General features: G+C 44.8%; 1 protein-coding gene across 5 annotated transcripts in view; it reads right to left on the reverse strand.

Annotated features, from left to right (window-relative positions):
• CROCC2 (ciliary rootlet coiled-coil, rootletin family member 2) overlaps nucleotides 1-14842 on the reverse strand; it is a 993480-nt gene that overhangs the window by 696326 nt on the left and 282312 nt on the right. The window lies entirely within an intron of this gene.

The raw sequence follows: 14842 nt of genomic DNA on the forward strand, positions 1-14842 counted from the left end.
AACAATGGCAAAGCTGAAGCCATCGGAAGCTGTGAGAGAGCGGTAGACGATACTTAGAAGCAAGTTGAGAAAATGACATCGGTTTGGAGTTCACCATCACGTGATTAAAGGACCAGATATCCTTCTTTATCCATGACTTCCACTCCATATATTGCCCCTGGATCCTTACAAGCGGATTGTTCCAGATTGAGGAAGAGGATGTCGAATTCCAAGTCACATCAGCACAATTATCAACCGCGCGTAACGCAGAGCAGGTAGAAGAGAGGATTGCGTTATTGTCCACCATGTGGTTAGGAGCCATGAACGAGACATGCTTTAGATGATTCGCCGAGTGGAAACTAAGCTCCAACGAGAGCCAGGAAGGTGGATAGTCAGGAGGAGAGTCAAGCATCCATTTCGAACCCTGACGAGCCAGAAACGCCAGATGGTAATCAAGATAGCTAGGAAAGTTTACACCACCAAATTCCTTTGCGGCTTTGAGTTTCTTCAGCGCAATGCGAGGAGGTTTCTTTTGCCACAAAAACGAAACCAAGATGGATTCCAGTTTGGCGTAAACCTTAGAGTCCAATAAGAATGGTAACATAGAGAGAATATAGTTGAGTTTGGGTGTCAATATCATCTTGATGGTATCGAGTCTTCCCCACCAGGACAGTTTAAGGGGAGACCAGCGATTTGTCATAGAGGAAGCAATCTGGAACAGCAGTTCTGAGTTGTATTTTTGAGTATCTTCCAGCGATGAACCAAAAAAGACCCCAAGGTATCTGAGTTTATGAGCCAACAGTTGCAGACGAAGAGACTGAAGTAAAACCGGATCGACCAGTCCATTTAAGGGCAATATTTCGGTCTTGGAGATATTGAGCTTGTAGCCAGACACTCGAGAGTAATTATCTAATAATAGAAACACACGTGGCAAAGAAGTGGGATCCACATATAATAGCACGTCATCCGCATAAGCGGACAGCTTCGCCTGAAAATCCTCATGTTGGAAACCTTGGATGGATTGATCAGCTCTGATTGCAGTGAGTAGCGGTTCCAACGCAATGTTGAACAAGAGTGGAGATAAAGGACACCCCTGTCTTGTCCCTCGAGTAGGCTGAAAGGCAGTAGAGGTGGAGTCATTGATACGTATAGAGGTGGTAGGATTCATGTAGAGAACTTTCACCATAGAGACGAACTTATCCGAGCAACCGATCCATTGCAGAACTGCAAAGACAAAAGGCCACTCTATACGATCAAAGGCCTTTTCCGCATCAAGAGACACTGCAATGAGAGGGGATGAGGATTGTGAAGCTTGGAGAATGATATGCATAAATAATCTAGTGTTGTCCGAAGAGAGGCGACCACACATGAAGCCACTTTGATCAGGATGGATGATTGTAGGAAGAACAGATTGTAATCTGATGGCCAGAATTTTTGCAAAGATCTTCGCATCTGTGTTAATTAAGGATAGCGGACGATAATTCTTGACGTTGAGAGGATCTTTATCTTGTTTCAGCAAAACGATAATCGTAGCTTCAGTGAATGAGCCATGTGCTGAGCCAGTATCAATTAGATGAGTAAAGAATTGTAGTAGGATGGGAATGAGCAAATCCTGAAAGGCAAGGTAAAATTCAACTGTGAGGCCATCTGGCCCTTGAGCCTTCTTCTTGGCCATAGAGAGCAAAGCTTTACGGATATGATCAGCAGTCAGCGGAGATGTGAGGTCGGTATTTTGCACATCAGATAAGGTGTTGTGTGGCAGCGCATCCAGGAAAGGTCCAATGGAGGATATATCAGGTTCCTCGGAGGAGTAGAGTTTAGTGTAGTAGTGGTGGAATTGAGCGCAGATATCAGCATTGTTTATCCACAGTGACCCGGCATCATCACGTATGGCCGGAATCATGGTACGTTCCGATTTAATTTTCACATACTCGGCTAATTGATGCCCGCATTTATTGATGTTGGCGTAATAGTAAGCCGATTTCATGAATACTTCTTTCGCAGCAGAAGAACTTAGCAGAAGATTGTACTCAAATCTCGCCGCTCTTAGAGAATTTAGAGAAGCTTGATCCTGCGGATGGGATTTGTGAAATTCAGCAGTATCACGCAATTTCTTCTGAAGAATGGATTCTTGTTCCTGAAATTTCTTCTTCTTGACCGCAGTGTACGAAATAATCAGACCTCTGACAAAGGCCTTGAAACAGTCCCAAGTGATATTCCAGTTCATGTCTTCCACTGGGTTAAGCTCAAAAAATTCCTTGATACGGCTTTGCAAGGCAGGGACGAATAGTTCATCTGACAGTAAGCAGGAGTTGAAGCGCCAAACACTCCTATTAAGTCTGGCACCGATATTATCGAAAGACAGGAAGATCGGAGCATGATCTGACACTGCTATCTCTCCTATGTCAGCAGAGTCCACTTTAGCCATCAAGTTATAGCTGATTAAGAAAAAATCAATGCGTGAATAGGAGGCATGTGGAGCAGAGTAAAAAGTGTAGTCCAGATCATTAGAATGCAGAGTTCTCCACGGGTCACCTAGTTTCAATTGTTCCATCATGTCGTGCAGCTTAAACCATGATCTTGACTTGCGATAGGGGACAGACGATTTCCTGTCAACAAGAGGGTTCAAAATCATATTGAAATCGCCTCCCAGAATGTAATGCGAGCCACATGCAGCAGCAATCATGTCAGCAACTTCATCAAAAAAAGGTGGATGGTCCACATTAGGCGCGTATATATTGACAGCACTTATCGGAAGGCCATTGATAGACATATGAGCGGCCAACCATCTGCCCCCAATATCACGGGTGTGAGAGACAAGGACAAAATCAGAGCGTCTCCGCACAAAGGTAGTTACCCCACCTTTTTTGTGAGCTGTAGCAGAGAATAATACGGGATAAAATCCCTTCAGTACCAGTTTGGCAGAGTCAGTTACAGAGAGGTGAGTTTCCTGCAATAGAATAATATCATGTGAAAGTTTCTCAACAAATCTCAGAATCTTGGTTTTTTTTATCGAGTTGTTAAGACCTTTAACATTAAGAGACAAACATTTCATAGACATGGAAGAGCAGAATACAATTCAACAGGCATTGCAGAGATAGAACGTATAACAGCAAGGGTACATATGCTATGGTAGAGAACACCAAGGATAAATCCCTGTGAAGACAAAATGTAAAACTGTTCACGTTCTGTATCAGTGTGAAAAGTTAGCAAGAAAGCTAACATAGCCTATGGGTTAGTGAGTAGCACAGGCAGACCAGCAAGCCCAGCTCCGTATCAATGCAACAAGCAGTATTTATTAAACATCATTATATAACACCAAGTGAAAACAGAGCAAGAAAGGCACAATCGGTTACAAAGCCAGTTGAGAGGTAAGAAAGCAATACGGCAGGACCATATATCAAGTCTTGTCAATGGAGGATGGCTGAACAGACTCAAGGAACTCAGCCAAAGTGGCAGGATCAGTGTAGTCAGTGGTTTTATTATATGTGACCCTCATGCGTGCTGGAAATAAGACTCCAAATTTTGCTCCTATTTCCTTCAATTTAGGCCTGTAAGCAAGGAATTGCTTACGGCGTTTTACAGTCTCCTTTGCTAAATCTGGAACAAACAGTAGTTTGGAGCCTTCGAATATAATCGGGCTATGGGTTTTAGCATGCTGCATAATGAGCATGGTTTGACTGTGGCGCAGCATGGTGACAACGAGCGGCCTGGGGAATCTGGATGATTGGTGGCGCTGATGAGGTACACGATATGCAGAATCAAATTCCAGCTTTTGTGTGTCAGTGATTTTCAGGAGCTGCGGTAGTAAGGCTCCCAGGAACTCTGTGATATCGCACGCCTCCCGTCCTTCAGCCAACCCAAGTAAACGAAAGCCGTTTTTCCTGGCCTTATTTTCAGCATCCTCCAGGGCACGTTCCAGCAAAGGAACACGTGCTGACTGCCGACGGAGCAATCTTAGCGATTCTTCAGCCGCGGCTGATTTCGTTTCCAGGACCTCAACTCGAGAGAGAACTTTTGAAAATTCACCTTTTAAATTTGTGAGGTCCTCTTTGATATCAGAAACATCTTGTTTGGTTTCAGAGAGGAGCTCTCTGATGCCACGGAGCTCAGCCAAAATGGCCGATGAAACGTCCTCAGATTTCTCAGATGTCTGTTTTTGCGGCGAGGCCGGTTCGGCGCTCTTGCGTTTCCCCGATTTGGGCACGGACATCTCAGCCGCGATTATAACTAAATATTTTTAATTACCGTGTGAAATAAATGATGTTTTTTCGAGGCTCTGTCAAGCGGGTCCCCGGAGCTGAAACGCTAGGCTGCCATCCGTGCTCGCGCTCACTAGCGCCCCCCTCAGCACATCCTTTTGATAATGTGGCCTCCAAAATTGAACACAGTATTCCAGATGTGGTCTCACCATGGACCTGTAAAGCGGCATTACCACTTCGGGCTTTCGGCTGACAAAACTTCTCTGGATGCAACCCAGCATGAAGCTTTCTCCACTTGATTGGCAGCCTTCATATCTTCACTAATGATTACTCCCAGGTCCCGTTCTGTAACAGTTCTAGTTAAGGTCTCACCGTTCAGAGTGTAGGTTCTGTAAGGGTTTCCACTACCAAGGTGCATAACTTTACACTTCTTGGCATTAAAGCTCAGCTGCTAAATAGTAAACCATTGCTTCAGTAAAAGTAGGTCCTGTGTCATAGTGTTGGGTACGGTACCTCCGCCCACTACATTGCATAATTTAGCGTCATCGGCAAATAATGCAATTTTACCCTGAAGTCCCTGAGGCAGATCCCGTATGAAAATATTAAATAGGATTGGATCCAGGACCGAGCCCTGCAGTACTCCACTGATCACCTCCGACGTTTCAGAGGGAGTACCGTTTACCACCACCCTTTGAAGTTTGCCACTGAGCCAGTCTTTATCCCATGCAGTTAATGTTTCTCCTAGTCCCAGCGAGCTCATCTTGTTCAATAATCTACAGTGTGGGACATTATCAAAAGCCTTACTGAAGTCCAGATACACTACATCCAGGGACTTTCCCTTATCTAGTTTTTTTGTTACCCAGTCTAAGAAGCTGATTAGATTGGATTGTCAGGACCTTCCCTTTGTAAATCCATGCTGGTGGGGGATCCCTCAGCCTCTCATCATCCAGAACCATATCTAATTTGTGTTTAATCAACGTTTCCATAAGTTTACACACTATTGATGTAAGACTTACCAGCCTGTAATTTGCAGTCTCTGACCTGCATTTTGTGAAGTGGAATGACGTTAGCTGTTTTCCAGTCTAATGGGACTTTTCCCGTGCTCAGGGAAAGATTGAAAAGCGAGGCTAACGGTTCTGCCAGGACATCTCTCAATTCCCTAAGCACTCTGGGGTGCAATTTATCCAGTACCATGGCTTTGTTCACTTTGAGCCTTGATAATTCTTGGTAGATGCTGATGGTAGTAAATTCAAAATTCCTGAATGGGTCTTCTGAGCTCTCCCTTGTTTGCAGCTGTGGACCGGATCCCAGCGCTTCACAGGTAAAGACTGAGTAGAAGTATTTGTTTAGTAGTTTGGCTTTATCGGAGTCCGATTCTGCATAGGTACCGTCAAGTTTCCTTAGGCGCACTATCCCGTTTGTATTCCTCTTTCTATCATTAACATTCCTGAAAAAGGATTTATCCCCTTTTTTAATATTCATAGCTAAATTTTCTTCCATCCGGAGTTTGGCATTTCTGACCGCTGTTTTGACAGTTCTAGATTTCTCTAGATAGGCTTCTTTGACTTTTAGTCGTTGTGATTGTTTGTAGGATACAAATGTTCTTTTCTTCTGTTTTATGAGTTCCGAGATCTCCACAGAGAACCACTGAGGTTTGTTATTTCTCTGTCGTTTATTCCCGGTTTTTATATAGAGATTGGTTGCTTCCTGTAAGGTAGATTTCAGAGCCTACATCCTCCTCTTTGCCAAACAGTACATCTAAGATATGTTCTTTAGAATGGGTTTTATCCCTTACTGCTTGGTGTAGGCCCAGTCCTTCCAGTTGTTGGACTATCCGTTGGACTTTTTTACATGTGTAGATTAAAATCGCTGCAGACCCAGAATGTGGAGAATTTTAGATTGCTTTCTATGATAAGGTTCAAAATGTGTCTAGGTCAGAGGTAACATATATCACCATCGAGACCATCACTCTGCGTGGAGACACTGTACTGTTGGGGGACTTCAACATGAGAGATGTAAACTGGAACAAACTTTCAGCTACGACCAGTAGCAGCAGAAGGCTACTAACCTCTATACGGGGAGCACGACTCAAACAAATGGTACTTGAGTCCACCAGGGATCAGGCCTCCAGCGACCACAACATGGTGTGGTTTCACCTCAGAAAAGGAACCACTAGGTGGAACACATCAACAAGGATCCTTAACTTTAAAGGCACTAACTTCGAGAGCATGGGAGATTTTGTCTATGAGGCGCTGCAAAACCAGGACACAACAGATAATGTGGAGGTAATGTGGTCAGCTCTGAAATCTACAAGGGATGTGATGACTAAACACATGATCACGATGGGTCTAGAGAACATCTTTGGATGGTTTCAAGCAAACGGCCTAGTAGTATAGATTACTGTAATGCCCTTTACAAGGGCATCACTAAAAAGGAAATAAGACGTCTCCAGATAGTACAGAACACTGCTATCAAAATCATTTATGGTGCTAGGAAATACGATCATGTTTCCCCCCCCTTTTAATCGATGCTCACTGATTACCAGTCGAACACAGAATTAGCTATAAAATTTTATTATTAACCTTTACCACTCGTTCATTCAGTCAACCAGAATTTATTGACCGACTCCTTACTCCCTATTACCCTGCTAAATCTCTACGCTCCACATCACAAAACCTTTTAGTTGTACCATCTCTTAAGCTAATCAACACTTTGAGATTTAATAATTTTGCTGTCACCGCACCTACCCTATGGAACTCATTGCCTCACCATTTGCGGATGGAAACTTCAATAAAGCAATTTAAAGCAAACTTCAAAACTTTTTTATTTGAGGATGCTTTCGGATAGAACTGTCCTTTTCAGGACTAAACTAATGCCAGTCTCTCTCCCCCTGTTTTTACCTTTAAGTGTGCTTTATTTAAATATTGTAGTTCTTCCCTCTTTTCCATTTGTGTGTAGTTAACTTATTTGTTCTTTGTCAACGTCTACTAAATTAACACTGTCTTGTTTTTAATATTTTAATTCCAAATGTTTTGTTACTCTTAAAGACTCCTTCTTTTTATTATTGCTGTACACCGCCTAGAAATTTGAATAAGCGGTATAACAAATTTTTTAATAAACTTGAAACTAGTCAACAAAGAAAAGACAGAACTACTTCTCATATACAAATGGGGAGGAAACGGACCTGAATTTCAAATAAAACTAAATGTCAATACTGTAGAACTGTCCAAGAATGGGGTGAGAAACCTAGGTGTATGGCTGGACCCAAGCCTAGACATGACAACACAGATCCAATGCATGGCCAAAAATGCTTATGCCAAACTCTACTGAGTTAGAGGACTGAAACCCTACTTCTCCCACAGAGCAATGCCCAATGTAGTAATATCCCTGGTACTCACAATTTTTAACTACTGCAATGCAACCCTCCTGGGTTTACCAAAAAGCACAGTTATTTACCGTAACAGATGTTATCCAGGGACAGCAGGCAGCTATTCTCACATGTGGGTTATGTCATACACGGAGCCCTGGATGCGGATAGCCTTGCAAGCAGACTTGCTTGTAGAAACCTTAGAAGTTTCGCAACTGCCGCACCATGCTTGCGCTAGTGCCTTCCCGCCGAGTGTAGGGCGCATCTCCTCAGTTCAGATAGCTAGCAGAGAAGCCAACCAGGGGAGGCGGGTGAGTTGTGAGAATAGCTGCCTGCTGTTCCTGGATAACACCTGTTACAGTAAGTAACTGTGCTTTATCCCAGGACAAGCAGGCAGCTTATTCTCACATGTGGGTGACCTCCCAGCTAACCAGAATGGGATGGTGAGAGTGTTGGCAATTTAGGAGAATAATTTTTGTAATACTGCCTGGCCAAAATGGCCATCCCGTCTGGAGAAAACATCCAGACAATAATGAGAGGTGAAATTTTCTCAATAGGAGTAGATCTGAGGAAAGCTACAGATGCCACCATGGCTCTGACTTTGTGGGCTGTGACTCGATTCTGTAGATGCAGTCCAGCCTGGGCATAGCAGAAAGATATGCAAGCAGCTATCCAGTTGGAGAAGGTGCACTTAGAAATGGGATGTCCCAACTTGTTTTGATCGAAGGAGATGAAAAGTTGAGGAGCAGATCTATGCGGTTTGGTGCATTCTAAGTAGAAGGCCAAAGCACGCTTGCAGTCCAGAGTATGAAGAGCTGATTCTCCAGGATGAGAATGAGGCCTTGGAAAAAACACAGGAAGTTCAATAGATTGATTGAGATGAAATTCTGAAACCACTTTAGGTAAGAATTTAGGATGAGTACGGAGGATCACCTTGTCATGATGGAAAACTGTGAAAGGTGGATCAGCAACTAAAGCTTGTAGCTCACTGTCTAGCAGAAGTGAGTGCGATGATAAAAACTACTTTACAACTGAGGTATTTAAGATGAGCCGAAGCCATGGGTTCAATGGGAGGCTTCATCAGTTGAGCAAGAACAACATTGAGATCCCAAACCACTGGAGGTGGCTTAATAGGTGGTTTGATATTGAAAAGTCCTTTCATGAATCTGGAAACCACAGGATGAGCAGAGAGGGATTCCCCTTCAATAGGCTAATGGAAAGCCACAATTGCACTGAGATGGACTCGATTGAATGTTGACTGGAGACCAGAGGTAGATAAGTGCAACAGATAATCCAAGACGGAAGACAAGGAGGTAGATTGAGCAGAAAATCTAGTTCATTTCTGGTTGTAGCATTGTCTAGTGGCAGGCTTCCTGGAACCTTCTAAAATGTCCTGAACAGATTGGGAAAATTGTAAAGTAGCATTCAGATTGAGAGGTACCAAGCTGTCAAGTGTAGAGACTGCAGGTTGGGATGAAGTAGAGATCCTTGACTCCGTGTAAGCAGAGAGGGAAAGACTGGTAGAAGGAATGGCTCCTTGCTGCTGAGTTGAAGTAGAAGGGAGTACCAAGGTTGTCTCGGCCACCGAGGAGCTATCAGAATCATGGTGGCATGTTCGGTCTTAACTCTGACAAGAGTCATGAGAATCAGAAGTAATGGAGGGAACGCATAGAGAAACTTGTCCGTCCATTCCAGGAAAAAAGCATCTGCCTCTAGTCGGTGAGGAGAGTATATCCTTGAGCAGAACTGAGGCAGTTTGTTGTTGTGGGGAGACACGAAGAGGTCTATCTGAGGAGTCCCTCACTGAGAGAAAATGTGATGAAGAGGCGATGAATTGAGTATCCATTCGTGAGGTTGGAGAAGGCTTCTCAATTTGTCCACCAGACAGTTTTGCTTCCCTTGAATGTAGACCTCTTTCAGGAAGATGTTGTGAGAGATAACCAAGTCCAAAGCTTCAGAGCTTCCTGGCAAAGAGGGAGAGATCCTATTCTTCCCTGCTTGTTGGCATAGTACATAGCGACTTGATTGTCCATTCGAATGAGGACTACTGTGTCATGAAGAAGATGCTGAAAAGCTTTGAGAGCTTTGAAGATTGCTCTGAGTTCCAACAGATTAATGTTAACATATGATCCATGCTGGACCAAAGGCCTTGAGTACGGAGACCATCAAGATGTTCCCCCCAAGCGTAGGTCGAAGAATCTGTCATGAGAACCTTATGATGAGGGGGCGTTTGAAATAGCAAGCCTCTGGAGAGATTGGAAGAGAGCATCCACCAGCGGAGAGTTTGCTTGAACGAGGGAGTTATTTTGATTTGACGAGAGAAAGGGTTGAAAGCCTGATTCCACTGAGATGCCAGGGTCCACTGAGGAACCTTGAAGTGAAGTCTGGCAAAAGGAGTCACGTGAACTGTAGAGGCCATGTGACCCAAAAGAACCTTCATGTGCCTTGCCAAAATTGAATTGAGGGAAGACACTTTGTTGCATAGCTGAAGAAGAGCATCCAGACGTTGTTGAGGAAGGAATGCTGAGTTGAACAGTGTCCAGAACAGCTCCGATGAACTGTAGATTCTGAGAGGGCTGGAGCTGGGATTTGGAAAAGTTGATTTAGAACCCCAAACTTTGTAGGAACCAGGTAGTCTGTTGGGTTACTACAATAACCCCTTGAGATGTTGAATCTTTGATGAGCCAGTCATCCAGGTACGGGAACACCTGAATACCATGGTTCCGCAGAGCAGCTGCAACTACAACTAGGCACTTGGTGAACACTCTTGGAGATGATGCAAGACTGAAGGGTAGCATCTGTACTGGAAATGCAGATTCCCCACCCGAAATCTGAGGTACTAACGGGAGGCTGGATGAATGGGAATGTGAGCGTAAGCCTCCTTGAGATCTAGAGAACATAATCAATAGTTCTGATCTAGAAGGGGATATAAGGATGCCAGGGACAACATGCAAAATTTTTCTTTGACCATAAATTTGTTGAGTGCTTTGAGATCCAATATAGGCCGCAGATCACCCATCTTCTTCGGAACAAGGAAGTAACGGGAGTAAAACCTTCTGCTCTGCTGTTCCAAAGGAACCTCCTCGATGGCACAGAGATGAAGCAGAGCTTGAGCTTCCTGAAGAAGAAGGGCGATCTGGGATGGATTGGAAAGACACTCTCTTAGAGGAAGCTCTGGTGGAATCTCAGTGAAATGAAGAGAGTATCCTTCCCTGATGATTGACAGCACCCAGAGGTCTGATGTAATGTTCTCCCATTGATGGTAAAAATAAATGGAGACAACCTCCTATGGGAAGGGGAGAAGAAAGAGGCAGAACGATGGAGGTCATGCTCTGTTTGAGACAGTCAAAAAGGCTGAGAAGCCTTGGGTGCAGCAGAAGGCTGAGATTTCTGTTGCTTCTGCTGCTGTTGTGGTTTCTTAGGAGGTGCTTGAATGTAAGGAGCTGCTCTCGGAGGATAACACCTCTTATAGGATGGAAGAGGTTGAGAAGGCTTGGAAGGAGCTGGCTTAAGTTTCTGTCTGACTATTAAAGTAAAAGATTTCTCATGCTCACACAACTTCTTAGTAGCCACCTCAATGGATTCATTAAAGAGGTCATTGCCCTCACAAGGGATATTGGCCAGACGATCCTGAATGTTGGGGTCCATGTCAATAGTGCGAAGCCAGGCAAGCCTGCGCATCGCTTCTGAGAAAGCAATAACCCTTAAGGAAAGCTCAAAGGCATCATAAGATGATTGGAGAAGGTATAACCTGAGTTGGGCCAGTGTAGCAATGACTTGCTGGAACTCCAAAAGCCTGTGTTGAGAAAGATTTTTAGCAAAGCCAGCAGTATGTCAATAAAATATTTGAAATAGGTAGTAAAGATGAAATTATAATTCAAAACTCTGGATGCCATCATAGAATTTTGATAAAGGCAACGGCCAAACTTGTCCATGGTCCTGCCTTCTCTTCCAGGAGGAACGGTAGCATAGATCCTGGAAGGATTATTCCTCTTCAAGGAAGATTCCACAAGAAGGGACTGATGAGAAAGTTGAGTGTTCTCAAAGCCCTTGCAATGTACAGTTCTATACCTCGATTCCAGCTTGCCTGGAACAGCAGGAATGGAATAAAGAGTTTCCAGGTTCCGTTTGAAAGTCTGAGAAAGAAGCCTGTTGAGAGGAAGTTTGAGAGACTCCGCAGGAGGCAGAGGCAAACTCATTTGTTCTAAATACTCCTTAGAGTACTTAAAACCAGAGTCCAATTTGAGATCCAGATCCTCAGCCATCTGACGTAGGAAGAAGGAAAAGGATAATTGATCCACAACAGGATGGCCTCGAGAGGGACTCAATGACCTCGAGGTACCTCGAGTAGAGAACGAAGGCGAAGCTTCTCTGGAATATTGATATCCAAGCAAATAAGCAGGCATGGATGAGTCACTGAGAGAAGCAGAACCCTCAGGTTCTACTAACGGTGACCTCATTCGAGAGGTTGGAGGCCTTGAAGAGCTGGTATGCCTGGATGAGCGAGGCTTGTCTCTTGAAGAGGACCTGCGCCTCAATGAATGCCTCAATGAGTGCCTCGACCGGTGATGGGAGTGATACCTGGAAGCAGGTCGTGTTCGAGGTCGAGGAGACTTTGCCCCGTGCCTCAAAAAGGGCAATGCCTTATGTGAGGATAAAGGGCTGGAAGCTGTAGAGCGAAGATGAGACACCATAGAAGACTCAGTTGTTTGGATCGAGGTATCTCGAAGTACTCCCAAAGACTCGGCTCCTTGTATGGAGTGTGAAGAATTCAGACCTGACACTCACAAAGACTCGACTCCTTGCATAGAGTGTGTAGATTCAGCACAAGGCACAGGCAAGGACTCAACTCCTTGTAAGACTGCTCAGTGCCCAGGCTGGATTACAGGAGGCAAAGTTTGGATGGTAGCCTGCAATTGTGCATCCGAGTCTTCAAATGGAACACTTGCTGAGACTAAAGGCTCCGAGGACAAAGAGGAAGACGTATGCTTCGCTTTGGAGCTAAGAACTACCACTGTAAGCACCTGCTGAGGTATTTGACCTGAGGAAAGCCCAGCAGTAGACTCAGCTGATGTCATCGAAGACAAGGACTTTCCAAACGAGGAATGCTTGATGAGAGTCGAAGCCGAGGTCGAGGTGGAAAGCTTGACCATGTCAGAGGCCGAGGTTGAGACGGGGTGGGGGATTCCATTCCAAAAATCTTCCCCACTTGAACTCGATGGCATTTAAGGGCTTGAGGTTGAAGGGTAGCACAGCAAACGCACAACTCAGGGCAATGGTCAGGCCCCAACACTGAAGGCATCACCGATGTGGGTCAGTGAGGGAGATCACACGCTGGCACTGGCTACACTTCTTGAAGCCCGTGACCAGCCGGCACATAGAAGGAAAAATAGCCACAGCGAAATCAGAGCCCGCAGGCTGAGGGTGTGCAGCAGGCCCCACTGTCACTCGATGAGAAAAACACGAAGAATTGTCTTTTTTTTAACACACGAAAAAAAGAAATAGCACAGCGACACGATAATAAAGAAATAAACACGAGCCGCGGCGAGAGAAGGCACAAAGTCGAACTAAGTTCAGCACAGAGCGTCAAAGATGGACTTCTCGGCTCCGTGGAAAACTGAGAACTGAGGAGATGCGCCTTATGCTGGGCGGGAAGGCACTCGCGCATGCGCGGTGCGGCAGTTGTGAAACTTCTAAGGTTTCTACAAGCAAGTCTGCTTACGAGGCTGTCCGCATTCGGGGCTCTTTGGATGATGTCACCCACATGTGAGAATAGGCTGCCTGCTTGTCCTGGGATAATACATGATTAGACAGATCCAAACAGTGCAAAATGCTACAGACTGGCTCCCGATTGAGAGCAGGGTGAAATTCAAAATCCTATTGCTGATGCACAAAGCTGTTCACCTCTTGCAACCGCAATACCTAGTGGCCAGACCATAAGCCCCAGCATACTCTGCACTTGAGCCAAGAGTTCTTACTACAAATACCTTCCTTCAAAGACATCAAATACAAAAGCAACAGGCCAAGAATGTTCTCAGTAAAGGCCCCAATGTAGTGGAATGCCCTACCGAAAGAATTAAAGCTAGAAAATAACACTGGAAAATTCAAGAAAGGGATAAAGACTATGGGGCTCATAATCGAAATGGAAATACATCTAAAAACTGGCCTAAATCGGCACTTGGACGATCAGTAAGACAAGTTGTCCAAGTGCCGATAATCAAACCGGGTTTTAGATGTATTTAAAAACGACTTAGGCCTTTTCAGTGCTGCTGTATGCCAAGAGTTAAAAGGGTTTTTTTAGGAGTGGTGAGGGCGGGATTTGGGTGGGACGTGAGCCAATCTAGACTTAGTCATACTGCAAGTATAACCGAAAGTTTAACAAAGCTACCCAGACGGAATTTATACGTAGCAACTTAGGCGATTGAAAACCAAGTCTAACTGCCTAGAAATTATCCAAAGTGATCAGATAACTACTGCAAACACAAAGTACAGTCCCCTTCCCAGTGATCACTGACCCCCCCCTAGTAGAGCCTAGTAGAGCAGCACAGTTGTGGCTTAAGTAATCTGTGGCTATTGGGGTTGTTGACAAAAAAACCCCAAACCCTTTTGTACTGCCATAAAAGTGGCTCCTGCAGCCATAAGGGCTATTGGGGTGGTAGACAGGTGGGTCTAGTAGATTCTGGGGGTGTTTTGGGGGGCTCATCATGACCTATAAGGGAATTGTGGTGAGATATGTATATGGCACCTTTTTTGTAAAGTTCGCTGCAGTGCCCTGTAAGGTGCCCCACTACTGTGTTGCCATGTCTGGGTGGCCAGTCCATCACTTTGCTGGCCCCTCCCACATCTAAAAGATCTTGTTCTAGGCGTTTTTGACTTGGATGAATTCTTGGATGAGAATGGGATATAAAGATAGATGATAGGGAGATAGGTTCAAAACAAATGCAAGGAAGTTTTTTTTCACCCAAAGGGTCGTGGACACTTGGAATGCGCTACCGGAGGAAGTGATCAGGCAGAGTATGGTACAGGGATTCAAACAGGGATTGGACGGATTCCTGAGGGATAAAAGGATCGTGGAATACTGAGGGAGGAGCTGGGATGTAACACAAGTATAGAAAGCTAACCAGGTAATAAGTATAGAAACCCAACCAGGTCGTGCATGTGCAAGACCGGAGGGTTAGGACTTCGATGGGAAGATAGGACTTCAATGAGAAACCAAGGTGGCAAGGGAGCCCTTTCTGGTGATTCAGACAGGTCGTGACCTGTTTGGGCTGCCGCGGGAGCGGACTGCCAGGCA

The sequence above is a fragment of the Geotrypetes seraphini genome, chromosome 9 (genome assembly GCF_902459505.1).
Source record: "Geotrypetes seraphini chromosome 9, aGeoSer1.1, whole genome shotgun sequence".
NCBI classification, from domain to species: domain Eukaryota; kingdom Metazoa; phylum Chordata; class Amphibia; order Gymnophiona; family Dermophiidae; genus Geotrypetes; species Geotrypetes seraphini.